This window comes from Hermetia illucens, chromosome 1 (genome assembly GCF_905115235.1).
Source record: "Hermetia illucens chromosome 1, iHerIll2.2.curated.20191125, whole genome shotgun sequence".
In the NCBI taxonomy this organism is placed as follows: domain Eukaryota; kingdom Metazoa; phylum Arthropoda; class Insecta; order Diptera; family Stratiomyidae; genus Hermetia; species Hermetia illucens.
The window spans coordinates 195922533-195944726 of record NC_051849.1 but is presented as its reverse complement, the minus strand read 5'-3'; the positions used below and the strand labels follow the sequence as shown (position 1 = coordinate 195944726).

General features: G+C 41.4%; 1 protein-coding gene across 5 annotated transcripts in view; it reads left to right on the top strand.

The window, feature by feature from the left end:
* The window catches only part of LOC119646135 (transcription factor hamlet), a 182529-nt gene that overhangs the window by 37164 nt on the left and 123171 nt on the right, over positions 1–22194 (top strand). The window contains exons 1-2 of one of the 5 annotated variants that reach the window (XM_038046490.1): positions 11133–11149; positions 11238–11434. The exons of 3 other annotated variants lie outside the window; for them this stretch is intronic. The gene's annotated coding sequence lies outside the window, so the exon portion shown is untranslated. Of the gene's footprint in view, positions 1–11132; positions 11150–11186; positions 11435–22194 lie in introns of those variants that run through there. One more of the 5 variants, XM_038046489.1, reaches the window with a different exon arrangement.

Below are 22194 nucleotides of genomic sequence, written 5' to 3'. Positions count from 1 at the left end.
TTTTGGGCGTGTTGCTAGAGATAAGTTTTGGTTTTAGAGGTTTGGAAAAAAAGATTCGCATAGAACAATGTATAAGGTGCTGGTCATCGGATGTCTCACGTGAAAGTATCACAAAGAGGGGGCGCTTTCTTGACGAGTATTGACCTAGACAAGAAGAGTTTTTGACCTGGCAATGACGATATGGTTATCGTTAGACACATTATAGGTATTTGCGTCGAGTAAGTAGATAGATATATAGTATCTTTTTTGGCATCAGGTCGACCGGCTTGTGATTCCTATGTGGTGAAGGAACAAGTCGTGTGAGCGGAGATGATTGTGAGTTTCATGAGTCAATCATAAGATAGACACGGATTTATCTGGCTCGGACTATCTTGTTTTCGTCCTGACGCTGCCCATGTGTCAAGAACTCTTGCTCAGTTCGCGACAGGATCGGGCCTTATCCTGCGGTGTTTTCTAAAATGAACGGCCTTGTAGTTTTCCAAGGTTGTTGGTTCATCGTGATCAATTTTTCGATGACGTGGAATGCATGCTCTTCGGGAGCCTGGCAAGGGACCTGCCACCAAGAGAGATGAAGTAGGATTTACCATAGTGAAGTAGTTATAACTATACTTTATTTGTCTCCTTCTTCATCTTGGGATTTTATTTTATTTACTTTACTGACGACATTGCAAAGTATATTGCCTAAAACTCTCCTCCTTTGTCTGGACTTGGAACCAGTGTGCAGGACCAATCCTCATTTCCTCATGACTGTTTTCAAGGCTTTGCGTATCGAAGTTGATCTATTTGTAGCCCCCAGTGGCAATTCGTTTTTGGACCCCTCTGCAACTGATTGGACGTGTACACTTGGTCAAGTAAATTTGTCGCACTCCAATCATTTATAACTTATTTATAGACTTTCTTAATGAAGTCGGGCAACCTAATCGCACGCAAATGACTCAACGTGGCTTTGTGGTTAAGGCTTAACTTTTTAAGTAATCGTCTGGCTTGTGGGTTTTCATTGAAATTTTGGAGTATCACCTATATTTTTTTTATCCTTTGTAGCTGAATAGTCCATCTTTAATACATTGTTGCATTACTCGGACTTGCACAGCATCTTATTCACAAATATAATCTTTTTTCCGGTGCTGCGTCAGATTTTTAATTTCACTCTTAAGGGGGCGAAATATTTTTTTTCTGAATGTAGCCGTGTAGGGTATCAAATGAAAAGTCTCAATTAGTACTTTCCTGAACGGAATTTAGTTTTGACATTGGTTATAAATTAGGGGAATGAGGAGTCGAAAACTTAACTTAGTTCTACTTGCAATTCTGTGCTGGCCATGCTCCCGGGGGATGATCGACCTTAACTAGAATGTTCAGTCTTTCAACCTCGTTGTGCTTTTACTTTCGACAGACTCTCTGTCTGAGGTAACTTCAGGCAACCGAAAAGCAGGAATCCACTTGGGACCTGGCCCAACCTTGTGGTCTACATCTTTGTTGTCAGTTACCGAATTTTTAGATCCACTTGAGTTGGGGAAAGTTTTCCTCGCTGATTTCAATCACCAAACACTCGGGAAGTAATGGGTTGAGATGGTCAGGTCTCAGTTAGATACCCTTCTAGGAATTTGGCTGCATATCTGTCCATGATGACATCGATAAGTAACATTCGAAAGTATTGTGCAGGATTTGGTTTTTAAATATGCCAGTACAGTGGCAGAAGATTTGCCTTTCCTTGAGACGTAGCCTCTCCATATGTCTAAGGGGGATATTCGTCTGGAAGGTGAATCCGAAAGAGATCAAAGGTCTAGTTAGCTGTTGGGAGCAGAAAATTTTGTGGTTTTGTAAGTTGGATAAGTTGGTAGTGATGATACATAAACGACTTTTTTAACGTTAGGAATGAGAATTGAATGGATGAGAAGGGACAGGTTCTTAGTGTCGGAAGTCATTCTCAGAGTTATCCTCTATCTATTTTCGCAGAAGACACTTTTGGAGATTGAGGGTTGGTTTCCACCAGTATCGGTAAAGCTCATCCAAATATGAATTCAGACGGCCGTGTCTGTACTCTATGCTCTTCGTGGAGGTCTAAACTCTGAGGTGGTAAGCATATTGGAAGAGCTTGATGAGATTGCGGCTAGGAGCAGGTTTGTGAATGTTTGCTGTAGAGCGCGAGAAGAGGTTTGTGGAAAGGATGGATCCTTGTGGGATGCCAGCAGGGCTAGTATAGAGAGAGCAGAGCTGCTGCTGAACTTTCACCTGTGTTTGCCGACCATCTAGAAAGATTAGTTTGCCGAGGTGCAGATGGATATTTAAAATGTTATTTAGCATGTAGACTAACCCGTATTGCCATACTGACTCAAAAGTTTTCCTTAAGTCACGGACACAGGTGGGTGGTGGAGGATGAGAGGATGGAGACCGGCCTGTAACTATCAGGACGGAGAGGATTTTCATTCTTTTTAGGGATAGGAATGATTTTGAACATATTCCAGCTCGAGGAAAAGTGGGCAGTAGAGCTTTTTTTAGGACAATGGTTGAGATTTTGTCAAGCCATGCTGAAGCAGGGAGTTGAATAGCAAAGTTAATGGCATCATGATCACTAATGGCAGGAACAGTTCTGAGTTCGGGTTCGGATTTACGTTTATGTTGCTGCTCGTCAGTAAGGAGTGCTTATCTACTACGTTTTCCTCGCCATCAATATGCTTAATGTCAGTGAAAAAGTACCTGAAGAAGTAGAGGAATTGACATGGTATACACTGGAATGTACTGCCAAGGGAGTTGAGGGCATAACGAGCAAAGAAGGCGTCTATACGTGGAGTTTGGCAGGAATCGTAGAGGAACTGGTTGGAGATGTACTTAGAGCGTCTTCGTTTTTCAAAATGTTGTTGCAGTGCCGGAGGATTCGGCGCTCTTTCACGCTCTCAATTCGGGATGGGGAGTGATGGACCAAAAATGAAGCCAAGAATGAGTAGTAGTCGGATGAGCTGTTTATAGCAAAATAGCTTCATTTATCAAGAAGATCTAGGATTATGGTGGGTGTCCTCCGATTGATTGAACGATATCAGTCTTGAGGATAAGAAGTGTTTAGTCCTGTTGGCGAACTGAAACTCAGGACAAGTGGGACTGGAACTCAAGAAGAGTGTTAGTGAAGACACCGTACTTGTCAATGACTATTTTTGGCGGTGGAGGGTAGATAGAGATTGGCCTGTGGCCATTTGAATTAAGAGGTATTAAGGTTCTTCTTGGAGATGGGAGTAATAAGAGCATTCTTGGAAATAGTGGGGGGGGCATTGATAAAGCAGTGTATTATGATTGAGGAAAGTGTGGTGGAAACATTGAGAGTGTATTTTTCAGAAAATGGATGGGTTTTTGGTAGGACCAACTAATTGTTGGATTTGAAGGATGCAATTATAGTCCCAACGAGGCTTGGACTAGCAAAGTTGGTTGGAAAAATATCTTAATGTTCAGTAGGCTGGATAAGTGGTTGAGAAAAAGGTTTTGCCTGGATTGACGACGGTAAAACGTTGGCATGAATTTAGGCTGGTTTGTATGTCATAATATAGCCTTTCGGTAGTAGATGTGAAGGGGAGGTCGATTTTGAATGGCCAACAATTTCCAGTTGAAGCGTCACTCCGAATTGCCTTTTGGGTATGATACCTAATTGCATGTAACACTTCTGCCGCCCCCCATTTCGTGAGGTTATTTTTAGTAGCCTCAACAACAGTTGATTGCATTTTGTGCTTCAGCTTGTTTGGATTGATTAAACATTGTTTCTTACATTCTATTCCATCTTTTCTGTCATACACGTATCACTCGCTTGCTGCGGATTGACTAAATTGATTCGAGCGGCGTTCTGGGTTTTATGATCATGGTCAATTGTCTCCGGGAGACGCATATAAGGAAACCGGTAATTAGTGCTTTGTTATGAATCTGTTTCAAGATCAAATTTTGTGATTTCAAGGATCTTAAGTTGGGGATTAAGATGCATGAATTTTGGGTATCTTTAAGGTTTGTTAGGATGGAATATCCTAGGTGACCCATTCGTCAATCATCATGGGAAAATGGGTACCATTGCAGAGGGTAGCCCGTAATGAGGTTTTTCCCTTTCTCTAATTGTAATCGCGCTGCCGTTTTCGCCTTCTGACCAACATGGTATCTGCTTTGTGCGCCATCAAAGTTCTTCACTTAATATGCTGTCAGGCGAGAGTACTCCGATGACACGATGCAGATATGGATTGATAAAAGGTCTGACCTGATTAGTCGGAATTCAACTTGCGTGAGAGCATGGTACTTGGAAAGTGTGCCGCCAATGAGAGGCGGTGAAATGGCGGTGTCACTGTTTTTATTACGGTCAAGAGGACAGGATTTTGGTTGCATTCTTAGACCCCAAGTGATAGGTTCAAAAATTAAAATTTGTTGGAAAAGAAATAAAAGAAGGACTAGTCAGCAAATGTACTCTACCTTTCGTTTCTGTTCGCGAACGGCTTTTGAAAACTTGCAAAATTGTTTCCCTTGTCTTAGCGGTTGCTTGGGTCGATCTAGTTTCTTATTGAGGGGGATAATTTTCGGCCAAGGCTATAGAAGCCGATGGATGGGCCTTGTATCACGACACTAATCCATCTGGTTACGATACTGAGCAATACGAACAACTTAGGAGGAAACTCCTCCTAGCTTTAGGGACTGCATCCCCGCAAGGCATTAAGGCTCGTTTGGAGTTGGTAGGCCGTAAAATATTACGACTAAACTTTGGGACGAAAACACGAATGAGTGGCTCAGGCAGTGCTGCTTCTCCCTTAACTATGGGTGGGAGGGCTCGCGACTAACCCTGAAAAGGGTCTCTGAGCTGCCATTGTTCAAGAAGTACTTTCTCTGGTTCCCAGGAGAAGAGCGTAATAGTGCTGAGGTTTTGGAACAACTTCGTGTCCAGAATAACCTGAACACGTATACCTGGTTGCCGATAGGCCGGGAACTTTCCTTACTATCGGCGCTCCTGAACTCGATGTTGAGAAGTTTCAGGAACAAACGGGATAGTATAATGGGCCTAACCACGGCTTGAGTGCCCGGATCCCCCAGTAAACTAAATTAACTAACTTCTCCTTGTGTTTTTTATCTCTATTAAGAACTAAATTGGGCACAATTATTAGGAATAGTTTCAGCATTAAAACCTAAGTGTTATGCGAAAGCTACTGGGACGATAAGCGACTTGCATCTTGCACTTTTCGGTTGAAACCTGTAGTTGTTATGAGCAATAACCGGTGAATTTTTCTCCCGGGAAGGAAATCTTTTCTTCGATTGTTCAAGATGATCTGATTAGGAACTCAGTAGTTTTTTGGGAGTTTCCTATTAACTACTGAGTAATGTGTTGATAGCCAAAAAAAGTTTGCACATATTCTGAAGTGTTCGGTGCTTGTAGAATCAGTTCTGATAACAACTTTCCAAAATTGCAATTAAATTTTTAGTCATATCGTTGCTACCATTAAATGAACACGCCAGAATATAAACAGATGACGGAATGGGTGTCTGGATGAATCAGTGGTTGGACGCTTGGACTGTCGTAGCAGCACGTCGCTCTTTAAATCTTGCTGATGGCAGAGGGTTTGTATCGTTACTGGATGTTGCATATCAGTCGATTGTGAACGATCAAATCAGGGTGATAATCTCGACCAAATGCAATGCTGCCCTGATTATTTCCAACAGTGTTTTGCAGTGTACCGTGGCGATATTGACTGAAGTGCTCTGCAAACTTAAAGGCCCTGATCCAATTGGGTTATTGCGGCAACGATTAATATTATTATAAATAGACGAGACAAAGGAGCAGTAGACAGAGCAGCTTCCCCTTTACCTAAGATGAGAAGGACAGAGTACACCTACTCTCATAAATCATCCCCAGGGACCAGTCTAGCGGTGTCTGACACCCCAATAGCAGACAGGAATTAAAGAGGAAAACTGGAGAATAGCAAAATTTGTATGTTCGCGAGCTGAGAAAGATGGGGAGTGGAAGGGAGGAAGAGGCGCACAAAAACAGTCTTCATTCCAAAAGCGAGTGAAAAAGATTCCTCTCACCTTAAATCTTCGAGGCTGATTTGCTTAATATCCTTCGTTCTGAAAGTAGTGGAAAATGTGAAGGACACAGAACATTAGAACGCACATGCAAATATGCTTACCTGGTAATGCCACTAACCACTGGATCAGCTACTGAATGTATGCCACACTGCAAAGAGATAGTTCTGTGTGTTCCTGACTATGTTAGAAGGCCCGTTTGGCAACACAAAATATGTGTCCATGAGCTGACCTAGAAGTTAGCAGCTAAATGGACCAGAGCCCTTCTGTGGAATCGTTTAGTAGTTGGGAGTCAGGACCATGACACCACTAAAAAGAGGATTAACTGAGGAGACGGCATTGGGCGTCCTTCTTAAAAATGGGACAGTACAGGTGTGTATGAGGTGGCAGCACGGCCCTGCGCACTCAGTATGACTCCTCGTATAACAGAATATCACACATTTCTTTACATATCGCAGGAATTCTCTTAGCGGATGTGAAACTATGGATTGTTGTACGCTTCAAGGACAGCTTCACTATTAATGCAGATTTGATGCGCCTGTCCTTCATTTGCATGCTAATGACCCAGGTTGCTGCTCTAAGGAGGGCAAACACTTTAGCCTGAAAGAACGTTGCGTTGAGGATATTTTCATTTCTCTACTAAATAAGTGTATGAGGATCCGATATTCAGAAGGCATTAAAAGAACTAAATTCAGTCCTCCCAATAGCTTTTCCAATGCTATGTGACTACTTCGTCACCCGCAGAGCTGCATTTTATAGCCAAAAACCTGTATAATCCCCACTCCGCCCTGTATACGTTGTAAAACTAATAGCTCTTGCGTCGCCGGAGGACCAAATACTATAGAATATTCTTTTTAGCTGGAATGCTGCGATCCATTTTGTTTTACATGTCGCCTGTGGGGGGGCCTCTTTCAGATTGTCAGAGAAGGAAGTTAGTTAGTTCGGTTTATCGGTTGATGTTTTTGAGGGCTGCCAGTGCTTTTAAAACCACCTTCGATGAGGCAGTACTGGTAGTGACGGGTACTATTTCAGTCGGCACTGGACACTGCGATCCATTTTGTTTTACGTGTAGCCTGTGGGGGGGGGCTCTTTCAGATTCTCAGAGAAGGAAGTTAGTTAGTTCGATTTATTGGCTGATGCTTCTAAGGTTTGTCAGTGCTTTTGAAAGCACCTTCGATGAAGGAGTACTGGTAGTGACGGATACTATCTCAGTCGGCACTTTAGTGAAAGAAACGAGTGAGCAATACCATGCAAGCCGTAAGGAGAGACAAACAGAACGCATCAATGCGGCAATGCCAAAGCTGCATGACCTGTGGCAACGTAAATGGGGCGAGTCTTCGAAGGGTCGGTGGACATATGGGCTCGTTTCCAACGTTGGAGTGTGCTTAGAGCGGAAACATGGAGGGATCAACTATCGCATTATCCAGTTGCTAATGAAAGACGGTGGTTTCTACATTAGCATCGCTTTGGGCTGATCTATTCGTCAAATTATTCCAGATGCGATGATATAGGGGAGGATGTGATGTATCACTGCCCAGAACTTGCGATGCGAAGAAATAAAAAATAAACCCTAATACATCCAGAGTGTAGAAAACGTAAAAGAGATCGTCCTTCCATAATCGCATGCAAGTAAGATTGGAAAAGTTTCCGCTCACATAGAAGTTGTAGAAAAAAATAGTCATTCTCACCATGCCGTTTCTAAGAGACAAAAACCTCTCTTAAATCTTCTCCCTTAGGGTCGTTAGATGGTTTTAGGATTCTCATAAAGGAAAGCATTGATCAGTACTTGGGCGATCATCATCACGGCTAGAGTTATGAGACAAAGCAATTGACAGACCCCAGTCGGAAAGCTCTTCGTCAAGGATCTTACGATACACCTCTTCGTCATGGGCATTAACTCTTGACTTTGCGCCGTAGAACAGAATAGACTACTTTGTTCCTATAAGAAGATTTCTTCTAGTAGATAGTGGCACCCCCAGCATTCACCATTTGCTAACTTAAGGCCGAAATTCCAGCTGCAACCTCGTCCACTGCCTCTTTGATTTGTTGGATGAGGATCCATTTCGAATCGAGTGTTAAACTAAGGTATTTAACCATCGGTTTTGATTCTATAGTCAACTCGCCAATCGCGTCGGGATTCTCTTTCTGGTCAAGATGACTACGTTGGTTTTTTGCCGCGCAAGGCTGAAATCATGAATAGTCATCCATCTGTTTACCCAACGCATCAATATGCTTGTTTAACAGTGCCTCCAAAAAGAAGTACCACAACATCATCTATGTAACCGACCAGGCGCGAATCTTCAGTTATGTCAAGTTTTAGCAAACGATCGTTGGGAGCGTTATAGAAGTCCGGCACTAGGATCAATCCCTGTACTACTTCGGACGTGAGCTCCATCTTCCTTTTTCTCTCTAGTGTCTCATATAGCAGGGAGCGGTGTCAATATCTGCAAAAGAAGAATGGAATGAGTTTTATAACGTGCCTAGCATATCTGTCCATCTTACAGGATTGAAGGCATTTCATTTCATTCATTAAGCGTTATGAGGACCACTATCCATTGAAATAGGTGGCTTTAGCTCGATTAAACGCATCCATGATCTCCATAACAGCATCCACCTCCTCTTGAACTCGAACTGCCTTGGGGATGAGTGGCCAGCAGTCCTGACTGCTTCATCAATGATTAGCTTTTCGAATGTGTACCATGCACAGCGGTCGGTATGCAGACGGCAACTCAGGGTCTCCTTTCCCTTTACTGATCAGAACGATCCTCGTCACCTTCCATCGATAAGAGAAAATGCCCTCCATCAGGCAAGCGTTGAAAGCGCCGAGTAGCAATCTGGTCACTACTGGAATATCAATTTATATACTTCTGCTGGGATACCATCAGGACTGGGTGCCTTCTTATTTTTTATAGTGAGAACTGCCTCTTTGAGCATGGTAAAAAGCTGACGGGCTGTAATCGACGCTATCCACCTTGTTGTCATTAACCTGTACGAGATGCCCGGGGGAATAATTCTCTAAAATGCGGGTAATCTGTAGGTAGTAGTATACAAGGTTTCCGCAGAGCTCCGATTTTCCGGAAGTTCAAAACCAAGTTCGCGCAGATCCCCGTTTGCCTCTTTGACTAGGTCCTGCTTTTATTTTTCGCAGTGTGGGGTTTATTTTTCACTGATTTGTACTCTGTCATTGTGGCGCATGATGGGGGCATTTGGGGGTATTGACGCTGCATAGATCGCCGTTATCAGGTTCACCAATGAGTCAGCTTCAGTTATGAGGCCATCACCTCCCGAAGTATTCCACAGTACAACTGTGTCGTCTGCGTCTAGTTGGTGTGCGCCGGAAAATAGCGTCAACCACTTCGAACACCATATACTGGTGGTTGCTTGTCTTGAAGTCTTCCAGAACTCTCCACCTGCTTACCGAGGATTCCAGGATTCGCTTTCACACCCCATTCAAGGGTACTAGCATTGAAGTCACCATGTATAAGTATTCACTTTTCCGTCCTAAAAGCGTGAACAGGAAAAACTGTTATCAACCACCATCAGCCCATTTTTCCCATACAACACATCCAATTTTGATTCTGCAGCTATTAAGGAGCTTCCTCATGTATTGCATCACAGCAAGTTTTTCGCCCTGGGAATTTGCAAAAGGATACTTATCCGGGCATTAGTAACCTCCGGATACTCACGGTTGATGGTCTCCTCTCTTTCGATTTTTTCAGTCAAGATCTTGGAATTTGAAAGAGCTAGAAACGATAGCCTTTTCTTCCAATAGCTCCTTGTCCGCCTCGCAGAATATACTATTGTTAGTTGCCTTTGGGAATAATTCAATGAGAACTACGTCACCTTTCGTTTTCCGTATAGAAGACACTTCAGCCCCACTGTCTTCGGGTTTCGTCTTACGGCGTAATTCACTGAGAACTGCCTGACCCACATTTAGCTCACGGACGGATCAGCGCTCGCTCGGGGTGACGCGGTTTGTTAATACCGGTTCAATAGGCACTACCCGACCAGGATCCCGAACAACCACCCTGGAAGAGCTAGGTTCCCACCACCGCGTCGGCGTCAGCAATAATCTGTCGACGGCTCTGAAGACTGCCAGTGTGTCCCGAATATTCTGGACCGAGAGACTTTCTCAAGGACACTACCTAGGTAGGATCAGATGCACCGCTAGCTAGGGGGTCGCAGCTGCTTACTCGGGCATCTCATGGGCGACCCATTAAAGAACGCAGACTCCCCCTGAGGGGTAAAGATCGTCGAAATTGGATAAGTGAAATGAGGAAAAACACGGGTACCTAAAGGCCTACGAAGTAATAATTGAATGGTAGTCTTGCGTGGTTGAAGGTGGAGAGATCGCGAGTGATTTTTAGTGGGGACAAAAATTATTGGGGATTTTTAGTTTATACAGAGAAACAATAAATCTATTCTCAAAAATCTTTTAAGGGAACATTTTGCTTTATTGTCTAATTCATATGAAAGTGGACAAAGATAGCCACCAAATCACGCTGGAGATTATGGTATTCACTAATTTATAAAGAAGTGCACAAACCAATTATCAATTTCATTGAAAGTTCCAATTTGTAATAATACGCGATGAAATCCTCAAATTTATTTGTAAATAAATTGTAAACCGAATGTCAATAAACACTTTTTTGTGTTTAAAGAATGACAAATACCGAACACCTTTCCAGTTGTGTGCTTTAAAGGCTGCCAAGAAAGGCAGCCCGCTATCAAGCGAACCATTCAATAGATAGCACATAAGAAGCCAACAAAAGATGTTATAAAAATATTTAATGCCGAAAATCACTATCTTATCTTCGGTTCTTTGAAGGTTTAATAATTTAATACTAATAAAATGATTTTCATAGGAGCAAAGTGAGAAATATGTGAAATCAATCAATATCAGAATTTGACAAGGAAAAATTGAATTATCAGAGATAAAGACAACACAAGCGTATGTGTTTTTTCTTTCTTATTTCAAATGTGTTAATACTTTCGCAGACATTTACCTATTTGTCTTGATAGTTATCATCAATTTTAGGTTGCTTAATTTATGGCAATTATAAGCCGTTTTATTACCAATGACATCTTTTCGATAGTCAAGGAAGATAGGGAGACATTTGTGGGTAGTAGACGTTACCGGCGCATTGGTGGATTACACCTGCTCTAAGTATGAACAAATATTATTTATTTAAAATATTTGTACGCAGGATTTTCGCAAAGTCGGGAGTTAAGTTGTGTGATGTGATTGGAAAGTGATATTTGTGATTTGGAAAAATTTGACGAAAGTCTGCAGGATTTGATGTGGATGTGTACATAGTAATGGATATCAAATAAGCGCAGTTGAAGAGTTTTGGTGGAGTCATATCGACTTGGATATAACGAAAGCATCTTTAAGGTGGAGTTGGTATGAAACATTTCTTTCCTTATGTAAATGTATCTGTATCCTTTCAGTGAAATCTTTTAGTTTCAATATTTTTCACTTCTCTTTTTTTGCTTTTTTTCTAGTTTTATAATTTTAATGTATTTTTCAATAGTATCAGTATTTATCTTAAATATACACGCATGTCTAACATTTTCAAGATAAAATAATTGAGCTCCTTTATTTCAACGAAATTTAAATGTAATACAACTTTGAGTCATAAATTGATAATCCTAGAGGATTTTTGAATGCAAGTGATAAAGCATTTCAAGATAATCCTCACTGATTACTACGCTATTTCATGATGACATACCATTTCTTGAAATATCATAATAATTCACACGTCATATTCTTTTGTGTTTCAGAATCTTCTCACACAGTACGACTTATATTTCGCCTTCTTTTCACCCTACTTTTATAATTATTTCGACGTTTTACCCTTTATTTCAAAATTTATCTTTTTTTCCCAAAAATTTTACCAAATCGAAAAAATTTTGCACAAGACAAGACTAACCAGACACAATACAAAATTAATTCCTAATGCAAACTCTTCCTTCATCTTCACCCTTTTTAACTCTTTTTCCCATAGAAACTTCTTGGTTAACGTAATATCAATCAGAATCCTTTTTTTTTGCATCACAAACCTTCCTTCAGTTTTTCCGTATCCAGGAATCTACCGGAATATTTTTTATCTCTACCTTTCTGCCCGGAGATACAAAGGGTCGATGCGCTTTATTAATTCCTTGTGGGATCTGTGGAGAAGATCAAACCTTCTTTCTTTGAAGAGACCATACAAAAGCACCTTTTCATGTGAAGGCACTTAATCTTGACGTTCACCTTTGATGAGGCGAATTATTTATGAGGTCTTGTTTGTGGTCTTGATTAATTGTCATTGTTGATAACTCCCCTGACCCAGATGGATTTGATGAAGTTTTAAGGATGATTTGATTGAGAGGTAGGAAGTGTCAATTTATTTGGAGTAAAGGCATGGAAACAGGATGATGACTTTCTTTTGTTCGATTTGGAGTATCGAATATTGTAATTGAGTTTTTTATTGAGGGCATGTATCTTTTGGTGCTCTATCTCAAACTATTGACTTTTGAAATAAAATGTGCGCTACTTACTATGTGCGGCGCGTTAAATAAATATGAACGTTAAATGGTGAAAGAGTAATTCGGTTCATAATGGAAGATAGCCGATTGAACGTTTTCATATTTAGACGTTTTACTTATTGTAAGAATTCTGAGAATTTTGGAAATTTATCAAAGGACCTTCATCGTTATGAAGTGGTAAACCTTGGTACCGAAGCGAGATATTTGGATTTCTTTACTATGGTAGGCCTAGATTGGACATAGATATTGGATAGCTTTTGAAATTGAATACCTACATATCGCCCCTTATGTAACTTCATGCCGGTCAGGAGAAGACCAGGAGTGGTATTTGAATATTTTTTCATAGTTCATGTTTTAAGGCAAACGAATTTATGCTCAAAGATGTAGCATATTAAAGGTCGGAACAATTAGTGCTACCGGCATTTAAGACAATAAGTTCTGTCCTGGTGGTCATCTCCAAAATCTGTGTATCTCGAAAATCTAGTTGAGACATGCCCCATTCGAGGGAAAACGTCACTTCTCCACCAGGAACCCAGACGAAACAATGTCCTCAACCATGAGCCCGCACTCTTACCTAGATAGTATTAGCACCAAATATATTGGTATACCTCGAAATTGACCTCCTATCACGGTACTATTCACTGAGAAGCAACCCCTTTGACGGGCTGAGGGCACTGGGTTTTGTGCAATTAGGAGTTCAACTAGCAATGTGTTTTTCCTCAGCTCTTCTTCGGCTGTCTTTCAAGAGTATCACTGGTGTACAATAAGGTCTAGCAGTTCTTTCTTGTCCATTATCCCATTACTTAAATGTTTCGCTAAACAATGATATCAGTTTTCATTTTCGATAAGACCACCTCGCAATTCTTGAATAGCCTTCGCTCCTCTACGCTTGTCTTGCGGATGAGGCCCATCCTCTCCGGTGAGATGACTTGTGTTTCCGCCTGGTTGGGAAGTTCGTCATTCTTTTTTTTCTAACGAAGGGCTGCCGCCCAGCTCGGAGTTTGCAATTTTCCGGGTGACCTCTTTTCCGAACTCGAATTCGAAAGCGTCTCTCCTTTTTAGGCGAGAGGACTCTTAGCCTCTACGGTGTCCATCACTTTTTCACTAGCAGTCGCCTTCAGTGGGCCTTTCTACTTTTTCAGTAGGCGACTGTCGTAACTTCGCGCTTTTTGAAAGGGATTTATAGCGGAATCTCCCATTTTAACTGCCAGAAGGGGTGACCGTGGTGTATTATTTTTCATTCTAAAAATTTCGGCGATTGCCGGTTGTGTGGTCATGTTTGATTCTGCTGATCCCTGTGATTGTCTACGCGAGCACGGAGTTCACGGGTGGGTTGACGTAAATCCTTATGGAATAGTAGTCAATCTCAACTGGGCCTGCACTGCCAACTTAATGGTGTCATAGCTTTGAACCGACTTGAAGTGCAACTAAGGATATTATCGGGAGGGAGGTAACTGCAACATTAACCTGAAAGCTGCTTGCACGAGATGTCACTCTCATGTTCTATAGTGACAGAATGCTACAATGGTCATGTGCAACCTATTCCAATCGCTTACTAAATCATAAATCAATGCCATGTCGGGACGTCGCCTAGTCGGTATCGCTGCACACGTTAGTTCACCACTAGTTGGACTAGCGGTTATCCGGGGTTACCAACTGGGTGGTGTGAGCCGACTTGGTTCGGAAATCGTTACCATCCATTAACTTAAACACGTTAGTGCGAACAACTTATGTCACATCACAGTGTATAAAGCCTTGCTTTGAATGGGTGGGCAAATATTGTAAAATTTTACTGCTAACAAAGTCATAATAAAGATAGGAGAATACAACTTTGAGACCGTTGAAAATTACTCCTATCTAGGGTCGAAAATCACAACCGATAACAGTTACGATGATGAAATCCGCGCACGGTTCTTGACAGGCAACAGAGCCTATTTCAGCTTACAAAAACTGTTCCGCTCGAAACGTCTCACCATAGGGTCAAAGCTATTACTGTACAGGACAATGATCTTGATCAGTCCTCATGTATTCCTCGGAAGCTTGGGTTCTTAGCAAGAAAAATTGCAAACTCGTGGCCGCGTTCAAGAGAAGAATCCTCCGAAGAATTTTTGACCCCCTACGTGAGGATGGACGATTCCGTAGCCTATACAATGACGAAATCTATGAGCGATACCATGACCGTCCGGTTGTGGATAAAATCCGGCTCAATAGGTTACGGTGGGCGGGTCACTTAATCCGTATTGATGAGGATGATCCAGGCCGGAAAGTCTATAAGGGCAATATCTATGGTAGAAAAAGAAGATGAGGCAGACCCTGCCTAAGATGGAGCGATGGCGTAGGTCAGGATGCCAGATAGCTTTTAGGGATATCGAATTGGTGGACCTAGGCGCAAAACCGGGATACCTGAGTTCCTTATTAAGGCAGGCCTAGACCGGATACCGGTTGTTGCGCCGTTGATGATGATGAAGATAAAATTCAAACAAAATTCACACATATGAGACTTCTCTGCAGGATTTTTTCTTATAAAAGAGAAAAACAATATAAAAAATGTATTTTTCGAGGAAGCACAAGGGAATTGAGGCAACCATCAGATGCTAGTCTCGTGCAGGGCAATAGTTTTTTTGCTACGTACAATCAGAAAATGGTAAATATTAAATCTTCGCCTTTCTCTTCCAGTCAAAAGGAAATAATTACGGTCATCTTTGGAAGATTCTCCTCTGAACCGCGGCCAAGTGTTCCCAATTTTTGTTGCTAAGAACCCAGATCTTCAGTACAGTAAGATCTTGTACAGTAAGAGCTTTGACTCTATTGTGAGACGTTTGGAGCGGAACAGTTTTTGTACGCTGAAATTGGCTCTCTGGTTATCAACAACCGTGCGCGATAATTGACGGCTTTAGTCTCCTACATTGGTTTTTAAGATTTTTAGCATTGGTTCACTGTCTTTCCGTTTGTCTGTCTGTTCGTCATACTTACTTACGGGGCTAACGCAGGGGTTGCACAAGGAGCCATTCTCAGAAACTACCCAACCAAAATATCTGAAAAAAATTATGGTGGTCTAGAATGTAGCGTCTGGGCCACAAAATACTCCCCGTTATGGTATCATATTCTGAGAAATTTACTGCGAAACCCCTTAAAGTTTTTTCCTGGTTCACAAAATTTTGCAGTAGTATGCATTTTAGTAATATCATTTTGAAAAGTTTGGTGCAAATCTTATTAATGTTAACAAAGTTATAGTGGGTCAAAATTACCCTTTTTGTGTCAAATTATTTTTCCTTAAGAGATAAAATATTAAAAATATATATAAATATTTAACGCATGTATCCAAATATTCCTATATAAACGTCCACAAAACCTTTCACACCTAATGCGCCTAACTTTCGGCTTTCAACTATTTTTTTTTTTGGTTGGCCAGCGTTATTTGATTTTGTTGTTTTTCTTTATTTAGGGACTGAAATCCTCTCAAATGGTGGACCTTTCGCGGAAATATCTGAAAATCTGAATTTCCAAGGCGATAGAGATATCTATAGGGGGCATATTCTTTTTGCAGCCCATTATGCTTTCTTTCATTCTGTGGGAGAGAAATGATGTAGTTTCTGTATATGGTATTAATGCTACTATGATATTATTCTTCAAATACTCTCGGGTACTCCAGTAACTTTTATCTAGTCCATTTGGTCCAGTCCAACATCAAGTGGATGTGGACTCTCTATCCCAAACAATAATCTAGCTTTAACCTACCTTGGGGTCAAACTATTGGCGGGTTCACTTTGATATAATTCGCCCTCTTGTCGGGTTTTCGCGCATATATAAAGGAGCGTTACCAACCTGTTGCAACTTTCGGTCACACTGTTCCCAGGGCAGAGGTGAGGTAGCGTCGGATGAGTTGCCTCTGCCCTAGACGAAACCATTAGAGCCTATTTTTAAATGCTTGGGTGCTACGCCCCAAACGGGCGGTCTGTGGGCCAAAAAACGTAAGAGTAAGTTAGCTAGATAGCTTCTTGCCTCTGAAGCCTTGTAGTTTAGTTTTCTTTTATATTAATTCGAGGAGAACTAATAGCCTACAGAGAGTGAAAATCCATTCTATTTATTGTGCTTGCTGATAGGGGTATTTGTCAAAATTCCTTGCTAAAGTTAGGTCTAATGAAATATTTAACATAAAAGAAATTTAGGTTACCAACTGAGACTGTCAACGAAATCATTACATTAATTATATTTTTTAGTTAAAATTAGTCTCGCTGTTCCAAGAACAGCGTCCAGGCCGCATCTTAGTCTAGGCTTAGGCATTGTTTAGTCAATCTCAACTTCACTCCCATTTCTTTTGAGTTAAGCCGCAATCCATACAATTGTTCAGCAAATGTATTATATATGGAGTTATTCAGTTCAGTTCAGAAAAAGATACATATTCGTACATATTTTAGATTTTGCTAGCTGCTCTCTGCTGTGGTAACTTTGTGGGAATGACTCAAACTCCTTAAGAGAATGGAACACAATTCTCAACTGAAATGAAGTAAATTTCCACAAAAAACCTTCAAAAAATTTAAGACAATAAATTTTAAGATAATTGAAAGCGCACATTTTCAATTCAGTTTCTCCCCTTCGAATCCCAGCAAAAAAACCACAAATTGTCGACCTAATCTCACAGTTCATTAAAACATCCTGATCCGTTAAAATTTCCAACCTTACCCGTTGAATCGCAAAAACATCATATCCTTTTCTAAAGCATTGAAGTGAAGCAATTGTCCTCCTTATTTCGAATGTAATTTTCTTTTGAATGCACATAGTTCACTCGCAGAGGTCCTTTACTGACAATAAGCAGGGCATTTCCAAGCACTTCTTGCGCTTCACGGACCCAAACACGTCCTGACATCCATGTGTACATGCATCTATATATGCGTGTATGGTATGTAGGGATGTAAGCTGAAATATCCTCTGAATATGGAATACATTCTGTAAAAGTCGACAAATGAACAAATTCAGGAGCAGAGAGAAAACACAAAGGCCAACCACTCTTAGCGACGTCATTATGTCATTGTTTTCGTTGAGCGGAATCCTTGCAGAATACGCTTGCATTAACGCTCGCATATGCAATGTGGTAGTGGCGCGTATTGAAAATATATGATGAGTTGATGATGACGACGATGATGATGATGATAATGATGGTGATGACGCTAAGATGAACTTTTAAGTGAATGATAGCATCCGTGCATTGATGCACAATAAATCTTAGAAGTAAGTTTACAGGTTGATTTTTCGCCCAATAATATGGGGGACGAAAAATTCATTTTTGCAAAATAATGTTTAATCCTGTTTGGTATTAGTGGGGGCATAATGGTTCTTCAAGGAAGCAGTGCAATTTACTTTGAAGCATTAGTCTTGGTCTATTTGACAGTCATAGTCACTCCTACTAGGAGATAGGAACTTTCAGTGGTTCTTCTTCTTTTTCTTCAGCCCTTTATCCCGTTCACAAGCGAGGTCGAATCATCGTGATAGGTTCCGCCATTTCGTTCTATCAAATGCCTGATCTGAATGCAAGTGCGAGTCTTTTGAATCTACATCCAGCGTATGAAGCCACCGTTGTTTCCGCCGGCCTTCTGGTCGCTTCCCATCGACTTCGATGTTCAAACCAATCTTGGTAAGTGGATTCTCGTTAGCGTAAATTACGTAATCATACCGACGAAGACGCCTCTCTCCCAATTTTTCTACGATCGGTGCAAACCCATATCGATCGCGGATGTGTTAAAAACGTGTCACGCTGCTAGTCCAACGCGATATCTTTGTCTTCATTGCTGCAAGACGCCGTTCATTGCCTTTTATAGTCGACCAACACTCAGAACCATAGAGGGCAACAGGACGGACGACATTACGGTAAATTTTAGATTAGAAACGTTCGTTGATACGTCGTTCACAAAGAACACCACCAATTTCATAACGCAGTTCTCCATTGGCGTGCAATAGACTTTCAATAATACCATCATCTTTCAATCTCAATTTTTTATTGCTTCGAAATATATCAGAATAATAATTTGAGCGCCTTCACTGCATACCAAAATTTGAACACAGAAATCTATGACATATTCTTCGGGGTGATTTGAGTCAACCTTCAAGGAGATGACGTAAACGGATTCCATAAGGATTACACATTAGGTTGTCTATCGGGACACAAAGCCAGAAAGAGTAATTAATATGATATAAACCAAGCAATTTTCTAAGAGTCTATATTTTGAGGTATCTTCCTTCTGGAGCACCTAGCCTATGTTTCAATCAGACTCAATCAACCAATTCAATGCTCTGAAAGTTGTTTTTCTTGTATCCATTTTCTTTGGCTCTTTGAAATGCAAAACAATTCCGGGAAATTTTTCCACATTAAATGCTTTGGAATTCTTATAACCTATCAGGATATTCGTGTGAAATTCGCATCTATCATTTTTTATCGCTGGGATAACAATGCACCGCTTACTAATGCAATCCGCCTTCTCCATCAGCACTCGAACAAGCTAACTTCCTTTCGGTGGCAACCCCTCGTTTGGTACAACGATAACAACAAACGATCCTGGATCTATTTTCATTGCAGCTGAAAGCATCTGTAACGAACATATTTTGATTCAGATGCCTCTCAGACTTCCCGCTGCTCTTCAGCAGACAGTACCGGCTACCCTCTCGCTCCAATTCCCGCTACTACTCTAAATCCTCGCACTTCATTCAATCGTACCAGCAACACCGGGTTAAAGGTGGCCTCCCCACCAAAATAGCTAATTGTTTCCAGGCTTGCGTTCGCCATTTCTATGAACGAGGTACTGGATTACATGAAAAGAAGGGTCGGTGCACTTTCACCATTGTTTTGTGTCAAACTACAAAAGACAGCAACCCCCGACCAAGTGATACCTTCTTTTAAAGTCAGTCCATACGAATGTCACACAATCGGCAATCATCCTTTCTGGCCTAAAGGTGTGTTTATTAAATCGTACAAACGTAGCAACTCGGTAGTAAATTTCAGGGCACCCGATATTGCGGCTGTCTCACGGATTAATGTAACTAAGTCCCTGTTCACTGCCCGGGTATTTTATCAAAATGTAAGAGGTTTAAGAACCAAGGTGGGAGCCTACACTCTATTCAAGCTGGCCCAGAAACATCATGCTATCCATATTTCTGAAACCTTACTTGATGACAATATACTGAACTCTGAGTTCCCGAAGGGTATTCTATTCTCCCCTGTGACAGGAACCGCCCTGCGTGGTGGTGGATTCCTAATTGCAATTAAAAATCAACTCGGCGCCTAAATTGTCTCTTTCTCCTCTGCCTGCTCATATGATTGTGTTGCTGTACGTCTCTACCCTCATAACTCCCACTCGTTTATTGTAGCTTGTATCTATGTCGTCTGTATTAGCCCTTCTCATCTGAACGAAGAATTGTTTGAAAGTTTGTCGGAACTCCTTACTGCCAAATCCCCTTCCCTCCCTTTCTTCCTCTGCGGAGATTTCAACCTCCCCATACTCAATTGGCCTTGTCGGCCTAACCTTTCTATTACTTCCAACAGCTTCTTCCATTCTTCCCTTCTTCTCTCTTCCTTTATGAACACTTATTTTGTCCTGAATTTCAACACCTCCAAAAACTTCTTGGGCCGCACTCTCTATCTCTTTCTTTCCAACCTTCCTGAGCGCCATTTTTTGCCCCGTCCATCCCCCTATCTCAAAATTGACGCTCAGCACCCTTCAATTGAATCTAATGCAGAGTTATTCGACTCAGACGCCAAAACTGTGGGTAATTCTGTTAAATTCAATTTCCGGAAGCCAATTTTGACAGTCTAAACTCAACTTTAGCATCAAGTAATTAGAACCATATATTATCAACTTCCACGTGTGATCAAGTTTGTGGCACCTTTTACAATATCAATGTTCTCCTCTCCCATTTTTCTCTACTCAACTTCTCCCCTTCAACCATCTCTTGGCTTTCCTCCTACCTCTCATACCGCTTGTGCAAAGTTTCTTTTTACGGACACTCTTCCCGTTCCTTCTTTGCCCCCTCTGATGTTCCGCAAGGTTCCAATTTTGGCCCCTAATATTCCTGTTTTTTACCAATGACTCCACTAGATCCTCATCTGCCCATGTTTGTTGTTAACTAACGACCTTAAATTATTTGCCTCTGTTTCGTTTCCCCATGACTGTGCTCCCTTGACTCTTTGGCCCGTTGGTGCTCGGTTAACAAGCTGGCTTTGAACATCAACAAATGCCCCTGGATGTGGTATTCATTTAAAACCTCCTCAATATCCTTTCCCTACTCTCTTGACAGACAACCCCTTTCATTACTGTCATGTCCGTTCAAGTTCTGGGTTTAATCTTCTTGAAGCTGTACAACGTCAGTTCACAAGGACTCTCTTTTTCAAAAAGAACTTTCCCTGGGTAGACTATCTGTCATGGCTCCGCACGGTCAATCTCCCTTTCCTGTACCAACGCAGCATCTTCTTTGATTTGTGTACACTTTTTCCTTTCGCGGAGCTCGACATTTACTTTCTTACTTACTTTCAGCTTGGATCCTTGGGTGCATTGCGGACTCTTCCGGCGTAACCGACAGGCCAAACTCTACGTGGATGACGGGCTTTAGCTTTAAGCGAATGTTAAGCTATTTACTTGCTCCTCCCTTTGAGGACAATATTTAACTATTTATTTGTTTAGGAATTGGGGAGTCCTAAGTCCGCATCCAATCAATGGTGGACCGGACCAAACGTAAAGCAACTTGCTTCTACTTTTTATGGTCCACGGACTACTCTTTCTGGGTTTATCATCCAAGGTTCAAAAATTAAAAGACGGACGATGCACGCTTCGCACCAGGGCAGAGAAAATTCATCAGACTATGGCTCACCGACCGAAGCGGCTCACAGGTGCTGTCCGCTCCCTTTCATAATTTGCAAAACACAAGGGTGCGAATTATGTTCAAGGTAAATCCGCCCACAGCGGACCAAAGGTTGGTCGAAACTAAAAAAATTTTTTTCGAGGAATTGGGGAGTTCTAAGTCTGCATCCAATTAATGCCGGATTAGACCAAATGGAGAGCAACTTGTTCCCACTCCTTATGGTCCACGGACTCCTCTTTTTGGGTTTAACACCCACGGTTCTTCCCAGACACTGGTACGAAACCGTAGCCGTCTTCGTCCCTCTTTTAATATTTAACTAGGAATTAACTTTTCTGTATTTTGTCTTTAATTAAATGAATAAATTCCTGGTTCACCTATTTTTCGAGCCAGATATATGCTTTTATTAGACTTTACGCTGTAATAGGCCCTCCCAAGTGTCACGACTGGTGGATGACCTAAAAAGCCTTTTGCACAAAGTTGCAGGTATCCATGGGCACACAAATTCGGTTGAACTGATATAATGTTACCTAGTGAACGCCACACCTTGACTGGTCCTGGCTTCTGAATGAAGTGCGGCAGTTCTTGATTTTCTTTGTTGTGCTTCTTGGATTGTTTCTTCGTCCAAACTTGTAGATCGTACCATTTATCAGTTGTCCTGTAAATGTGATTCCTTCTTGGTCTTGGTTGGCTTCTATAGACGTTCCAGAATCATTCCAGGCCGAAAGGATTGATGATCGTTATTTTCTCGATGTTTTGATTTGGTTGGCCAGATCCAATTTTAAATTT